Source organism: Lolium perenne, chromosome 4 (assembly GCF_019359855.2).
Source record: "Lolium perenne isolate Kyuss_39 chromosome 4, Kyuss_2.0, whole genome shotgun sequence".
NCBI classification, from domain to species: domain Eukaryota; kingdom Viridiplantae; phylum Streptophyta; class Magnoliopsida; order Poales; family Poaceae; genus Lolium; species Lolium perenne.
Window position 1 is genome coordinate 98,949,409 of NC_067247.2, and position 8,350 is coordinate 98,957,758.

Below are 8,350 nucleotides of genomic sequence, written 5' to 3' on the forward strand. Positions count from 1 at the left end.
AACAAATGTCCTACCAAAACTAATGTAGCTTGATGATTCTGTGCAGTAATTAGATGCAGAGAGTGTGATGACAAAAGCTCATTCCTTGATTAGGTATTAATGATATGTTCAAATGCTTCATTATTAATCTTAATCAGATTTCTAATAATAGGTGCTGCTGCACATGCATCCATTTTTGTACTAGTATTTTAATTAAGTGTTCTTTCTCATCTAAAATATCACCGGCTTTCTATTGTGTAATACTTGCTTCCTCCTTACACTTATAAAATTTCTATATGATAATAGTTTTCAACATATCCTACGTTGGAGATGTTTTCAAATCTTCGAAGTTGATTCCATGCAAATGTGCTTAGTTAGGCAATTATTCGTGCATTATATTTCAGTCGTGGCAATTTTAAGTAATGGATGTGTTGCTACCTTAAGTATTTTTTAGTTTGGTTGGTTGGGTCAATCTGACCCATTCGATAATATTTGCAAAAAATAAAAACCATTTTATAGATATTTTGTCATTAATCATGTGGTTTCATAATTCTTGCTTGCGCCCTACACTTCTACACTTTTTATCTGATAATAGTATCTTTATCTGATAACAGCTTGGAAGATGCCCCTTTTTTAGGTTACAGATTCAGTACTCTATTTTACGACCTCCTGTTTGGTTATGTTCTAGTGTACCTGGCTATAGGTTACATGCTGTAATAAAGAAACACATGGTCAAAATCTGGATACAATATGGATGATTCCTTGGCAAAATTCAAAAGATCATACCAAATAGACTATGTTCCAATTGGCTTTGATGTCTTTGTTTAGATGATCTATACTCGGATCCATTGCACTGTTACCTGTGCCATTAAGATGCTTTCGTAGAAACAGAAACAGAAACATATAAAACGTACGCATAGGAATGCAACGTGCTAGCCCACGCATGCAACAACGGGAGGCAGCCGGCGCGGCGAAGCGCGCATGTCCGTCTAGTATGCTGCAGGAATTCCTTGAGGGTGCTGAGCCAAATGGCTTCATGTACCCAAGGTGCAAAGTCTCTTTTATTACTTTGTTTAATATCCTCAACTGAAGTGGAGGGCCTTTTTCAGTTCCGAGATGATTCTACTGACACTATCTTACCTGTCAGTTTACTTCTGCGTGAAACATGGTATGCATTTTTCAGTATTGTCAATGTTCAGTATATAAAATAGAATCTATGTATATATGTTCGTTATGGTTAGTTTTCTACTCTTCTGATGATGCTGATAATTGATAAACAAAGCATGTGGCAGTTGTTCTTGTTTGATGTGTATCATGTACTACTTACCCATTCTACGATTTGTCATTTGTTGTGTGGAGTCAGTCAGGTTGTACATAAGCCACTGAGAAATTCATTGAACTAACATTGGTTGCTCTATTTGGATTTCAGTTCATTAGATCATTTAAAAAAGCAATTTACATTCCTTGAAGAGCATTTGAGAAGGGATCAACAGCTGGGCTGCTTGATAGGCAACATACTTCGTTACCAAGGTACGATATTGTCCTTGCTTTTCTAATATGGTATGGTTGGACCTTATTGAATTGCAGAGCTAAATATTTGATTATCTATCGCCATGTTACCTCCACAACTCTGCGGCGTCATATTTAGAGCGTGCACCTAGGACATGGATATCTATTTTCCATAATAGAAGTGTTCTCGTGCACCTAGGACATGGATATCTATTTTCCATAATAGAAGTGTTCTCTTTGTATTTAAAAATTGCGCTAAGCCTGTCACATTAGGTCCTCAAGCATCCATCTGTACTGATAAATTATAAATATGTAGTATTGTTCCTATTTAAGTTTTTATGATGCAATCTGCTTGTAGGCTTTATAGGGTCCGACTATGTGATTGGCCAACATGATTGATGCTTAGTTTGCTTATTTCGTTAATTGTAACCTGCACATTTTACAACCTAGCCAAACTGAACTCACATGGCGTGTTTTTTCACAGGAAGTAGAGAATGAGATACATTAGACATGTTTGCTGATTTGTTCTGATGTTATGGTCCTTTTAGTCTTACTGACTTGAGCTTGTATGTATATTGTATAGGTCATGACAGAGTGAGGATGTCGTTATTGGAATCAGAACTCGAGAATATCTTGATGTTATGAAAAACAACATGCTCGAGGCCTATGTCGAGCTTCTTATATTACATGAAGTGTTATATCTGTGCTCGTTCTTATGCAATTTGTTTATCCAATGATGTAGCTAATTAATTTGATTTGGATTATCACCTAGTTTAGCTTCAAATTATCTAGTAGTTTGGATTATCACCTAGTTTAGCTTTCAAGTTCTATGTGATTGTTTGTAGGAATTTAAGTGTTTGAATTATCTGTTTCTATTACCAGATGTTTATGTCCATTGTTTACACATAATTTGTTGTTTTTAACTTTGTTTGAATTTGTAACTAAGCACTTGAATTTGAATTTGGCGTTGGAGGCCGTGTGTGCGCTGTTGGGCTGTGCTTTTGTCGCTTCGGCAAGGGGGCGTCCACACACTTGAACTCCTACCCGCGCCACGCGGGCTTCCCTAGTCCACTTGCTCTGCGTTCACGATGACGGGTACACTAGCCAAGCACGGGACTGGTACACACTAGCCGGCGGGGAATTTGGGGCATTTGTGAAACTGCCCCAATAGGTATATAGCAATTGGGGCACTTCTTGAAACTGCCCCAATAGGTGTATACCATTTGGGGCACTTGTCCAAACTGCCCCAATAGGTGTATACCAATTGGGGCATTACTCCAAACTGCCCCAATAGGTGTATACCAATTGGGGCACTTCTCCAAACTGCCCCAATAGGTGTATACCAATTGGGGCACTTGTCCAAACTGCCCCAATAGGTGTATACCAATTGGGGCACTTCTCCAAACTGCCCAAATAGGTGTATACCAATTGGGGCACTTGTCCAAACTGCCCCAATAGGTGTATACCAATTGGGGCACTTCTCCAAACTGCCCCAATAGGTGTATACCAATTGGGGCATTACTCCAAACTGCCCGAATAGGTGTATACCAATTGGGGCACTTCTCTAAACTGCCCCAATAGGTAGGGCATTAGAGGCATTTTGGCCAAAGTGCCTCTAAAAGGGGGTATTTAGGGGTACTTTGAAAAGTGCCCCTAAATCCCTACCGTGTAGTAGTGACCAGCCGATGCTTGGCGCGCGCCAACTCCACCAACAAGAGATCCCGAGCATGCCGCGCAAGCCCGCACGCCTTCCTGTTGTTTTTTTTTCGAAATGGGGAATAAAACCCCAGCTTCTGCATCATGATGATGCACACGGCCTTTTATTAAAAGTATGATAGAACAAAGTTAAAACATCTCAGGCATCGCCTAGAATTGATACAAGAATCAACCAGCGAAAGAAAATAAAATAAAACGGACTACACATCACTGTATCCGCCTATTGTGCCGCCAGCCAGCCTGGCACAAGATATACTGAGCGACCATCTGGAGGCGTGTGCATCCAATAGCCATAGCATCCCGCTGTCCCTCCGGTGACAGAAGAGCCCACAACTGGACCCAATGTGACACCATATGGATAACCTGCAAAAAGTGAAAAGAATGTTTTTTGTTAAAAATAATATCATTTCTTGTCCTTCAGATAGACCAACATAAGGCAGAAAGCCCAATACGGATGAAAGCCTTTGATTGTCTATCAACTCCATTTAGCCAATTACCAAACATATTGGTAACATTGGTTGGAGGTGGAAGGTCAAAAGTAAAATTAATCGTTTGCCAAAAATTTTTAGCTAAAGGACAAGTGATGAACAAATACTCAATAGTCTCCTGCTCACCACAAAAAACACATTTTGTACAACCATTCCATCTTCTTTTGGCTAAATTGTCTTTAGTAAGTAAGACCTTATTGCTTAAGAACCACATAAATATTTTTATCTTTAAAGGAACTTTAACTTTCCAAAGATACTTTCGCAAAAAAAGGGTATGGTCATTCATAAGATCCTCATACATAGATTTCACTGTAAACACGCCATTTGTTGTCAATTTCCAAATAAACTGATCATTCTCATCAGATAAATTAATCCTCATAAGTTTTCGGCATAGTTGCAACCATGAAGTCCATTTGTTACCCACCAAAAGCCTTCTGAAACTAATATTCAGAGGCGTTTGAGCTAACACATGAGCTACAGTTACATTCTTATGATGCACAATATTATATAAGGATGGATATTGTTGAGCTAATGGAGTTCTACCCAACCAGGTGTCTTCCCAGAAACGGATATTTGTACCATTACCCAACTTGAAAAATCCTCTTCTAAAAAAATCGTCCTTAACCCTCATCAATCCCTTCCAAAAGGGAGAGTCTGTTGATTTAGCTTGTACCTCGAATAAGGTCTTTTGTCTTAGGTATTTATTCTGCAGCAACTCCTGCCACACCCCATCCTCATTAAGAAGTTTATAGAGCCACTTACTCAATAAACATCTATTTTTCAATTCAAGGACCTCAATACCTAAGCCTCCTTGATCCTTGGGTCTGCAGACGATATTCCACTTGGTGAGTCTATATTTCCTTTTATTTTCCTCAGATTGCCAAAAAAATCGAGACCTATAAAAGTCCAATCTTTTCCTTACCCCAACAGGTATTTCTAGAAAAGATAACATGAACATCGGTAAGCTTGTTAAAACTGAATTGATAAGGACAAGTCTGTCCCCATAGGACAGTAATTTGCCTTTCCAGCATCCCAATTTGCTCTCAAATCGGGTCTCTACTGGATACCAATCAGAAATTCTAAGCTTTCTAAAATGAATAGGGATACCTAAGTATTTAAAAGGTAAGGAACCAGCATCACATCCAAAGATCTGTTTATACTGGTTCACTTCATCATTTGCCTTCCCGGAGCAAAAAATCTCACTCTTGTGGAAATTAATTTTAAGCCCAGAGAGTTCTTCGAAAAGGCATAGAATTAGTTTCATATTCACTGCTTTCTGGAGATCATGTTCCAAGAAAAGGATAGTATCATCAGCATATTGTAAAATAGAGATCCCCCCTTCAACCAGATGAGGAATAAGCCCCCCTACCCTATTATCATTTTTTGCTCTCTCTCAATTATGATAGCAAGCATATCCACTACAATATTAAAAAGAATAGGAGACAAAGGATCACCCTGTCTCAAACCTTTTTTTGTCTGGAAATAATGACCAATGTCATCATTTACCTTTACACCTACACTACCCCCTTGGACATATTGGCTGATCATCCTACACCATTCAGGAGCAAACCCCTTCATCCTCAAAGTTTGTTGTAGGAATGACCATTTGATTTTATCATATGCCTTTTCGAAGTCAATTTTAAATAAAACCCCATCTAATTTCTTATTATGTAACTCGTGAATAGTTTCGTGAAGAATGACCACCCCTTCAAGAATATTCCTTCCCGGCATAAAAGCGGATTGTGTTGGTCTTATAACTCGTGGGGCAATCCCCGTTATACGATTTGTACCAGCCTTAGTAAAAAATTTAAAGCACACATTCAGAAGATAAATAGGTCTATATTGTTGTATTTGCACCGCGTCCTCTTTTTTTGGTAATAATGTAATGACGCCAAAATTCAATTTCTATAGAGGCAAATCCCCAATACTGAATTGATTGAACAGCGCCATTAAGTCATCCTTTATTACCACCCAAATTTTTTGATAAAACTCAGCCGGAAAACCATCAGGCCCCGGCGCTTTATTACGTTCCATCTGAAAAAGTGCCTCATGAACTTCTTCCTCAGAGAAAGAAGCTGTCAAAATCGCATTTTCAACAGTCGATATCTGGGGAATGTCCTGCACCTCCTCCTCTACCAAAGAAACGTTGTTTGATGCCGGTGCCCTGAATAATTTTTTATAGAACTCAGTAATGTAGACCTTCAAGTTATCTTCCCCAACAATGGTTCCTTCTTGTTGTTCTAATTGGAAAATTTTCTTTCTTCTGTGTTTCCCATTTGCAATCAAATGAAAATACCTCGTATTACTCCCCCTTCTTGGATATGCTTAACTTTAGCTCTCTGCGCCCATTTAGACTCTTCCTCTCTCCGTAACTTATTCAGCTTATCATTTGCATCTTTAAGCGTTTCTCTTTCTGCCACCGATAAGGTACTCGTTTCAGCTTTCACATCTAACACATCAATAATTCCTATTAACCTGTCCTTTTCTTTTTTATATTGCCCACTTTGGTTCTTTGCCCATCCTTTAAGAAATTGTCTAATGTGTCTCAATTTATTCAACCACACATCCATTGGATTTAAACCCGTTAAAACAGACTTCCACTCCTTTTCAATCATGTCAAAAAAACCTTCTTGTCGCAACCAATGCAATTCGAAGGAGAATTTTGGCTTATTACCCAGATGTGCTTTCACCCCTGAGTCAATAAGAATCGGAGTATGATCAGAGTCTGCTCTTGTCAATGCACGCACAGTGACTAGGGGGAATTTTTGTTCCCAAGAAATGGAGGCGAGCACCCTATCCAGTTTCTCATAAGTTGGTACATCTCTACGACTTCCCCACGTAAACTGTCTTCCCGATAGAGCAATTTCGCGCAAGTTCAAATGTTCAATAATGGCATTGAAAACAAAAGGCCAACGAGCTTTAAAATTATCATTATTTTTTTCCTCACGCTTTCGAATAATGTTGAAATCACCACCTACCAACATAGGTAATGTTTCAGTCTCACAGATTCTGACCAATTCTGCTAAAAATTCAGCTTTATGCGCGTCTTGGACAGCCCCAGAGACTGGCACAAGGATCCATTCAAAACCATCCCTTTTACACTTAATATGCAGCTTGACACAAAAATCTCCAGTACTCACTTTGAGCACTTCGAGCGTATCAGAGTTAATGCCAACCAAAATGCCTCCTGACCGACCATGCGGTGGTAAACAAAACCAGGAATAGCTATAACCCGCCGCCAATTGGTTTAAAAAAGGAATAGAGAAATTAGGCCTTCCAGTCTCCAATAAGGCTACAAAGTCTAATTTATCTTCTCTAATTGCCTCTTTTACGAACAAATGCTTAGCGGTATCCCCAAACCCCCCAGGATTCCAATTCATCCCTTTTAGATTCTGCATCATGAAAATTGTTTTTTAATTCTTCTCCTCGTACTTTTGCGGATATTATTAATATCATACGTTTTCCTCACCCTAGTCTTCTTTTCCTTAATTACCGTATTCAAATGTTCCAACTGATCATCTAAATCCAGTGGAATGCAATCATCCTCAACCAGATCATCACATAGGGTAGAAACCTTAGACATCACAAGTGTGCAAGGATCCTCCTCCTTATTTACATACTCCTCTACATTTTTTTGCAGAATGGTTAAAATTCGTTCCCCTTCTAGCAGTTTAATTCCCTTAATAGTTTTCACTACCTCTCCTTCAGATTTACCTAAAGAGATACCCAAACTTTCCGCCTTATGCATAATCTCATCATCAGGCATATTGACAATAGAAAATTTAGGAGGCAAAGAATTACCTATACTCGAAGCCCCATCTCTCAACTGTGCATTTCTCATAGCCTTCTCCATTTGAAGCATATCCCCACCAGGCTGGCCACCCAATCTAGCACTAGTCCTCACATCAAGTGAAGGCTGAGGGATTCCTCCAAATGCAATAACCTCCTCCATAGTTGGTCGAGCTGGCACATTATCGACAGAATTTTCAATTAAGGATAGACTCACATTAGATATCACCTTCACTGGAGAGTTCTCTACAGTATCTAAGGGCTTACCAGTGGACACTGTAGATGAGGCAACCCCCACCGATCCTTTCTTGCCCAAGCTTGAAACATCACCCGTCTCCTTTGCCAAGACCTCCTTAGTAAAACCTCTCTTAGACTGTCCTAACGACCCACTTAAACTCACTCCTGCATGACCACGTTCAACGTCAGCAAGTACAGGATTACAAGACAAATCGAAATCATATCGCTGCAAAAAACCAGAATTTAAATCATCTAAAATGTTTTCAAACTTCTCACCAGCAGACACAGCATGGGTCACAGCATTGTGGTACACAGCCGATCCGAGTCCTCCAGGTCTGACGCCAATCATTGGCCCCAGACCAGCCTCGTATGTCGAGCGGTGCCCTGACCGGCTGAGCCCTGCATGCTGGATTCTCTGTGTCACAGGCGAAGACGCCGCAGCCGGCGCAGCACCTTTCCTCAGCTCAGAAGATCCTGGGCCCCCGTCTGCACGCGCACAAGCAGCCGCATGAACGACACTGGCTGGCGCAGCGCATCTGCCAGCGGAGCTCGACGTACCGCCAGGCGACCTGACGTCTGCGGGTCCCGATAGCAGCTGTTGGCCGTCAGAAAGCAACCCATTGGCTGCATGC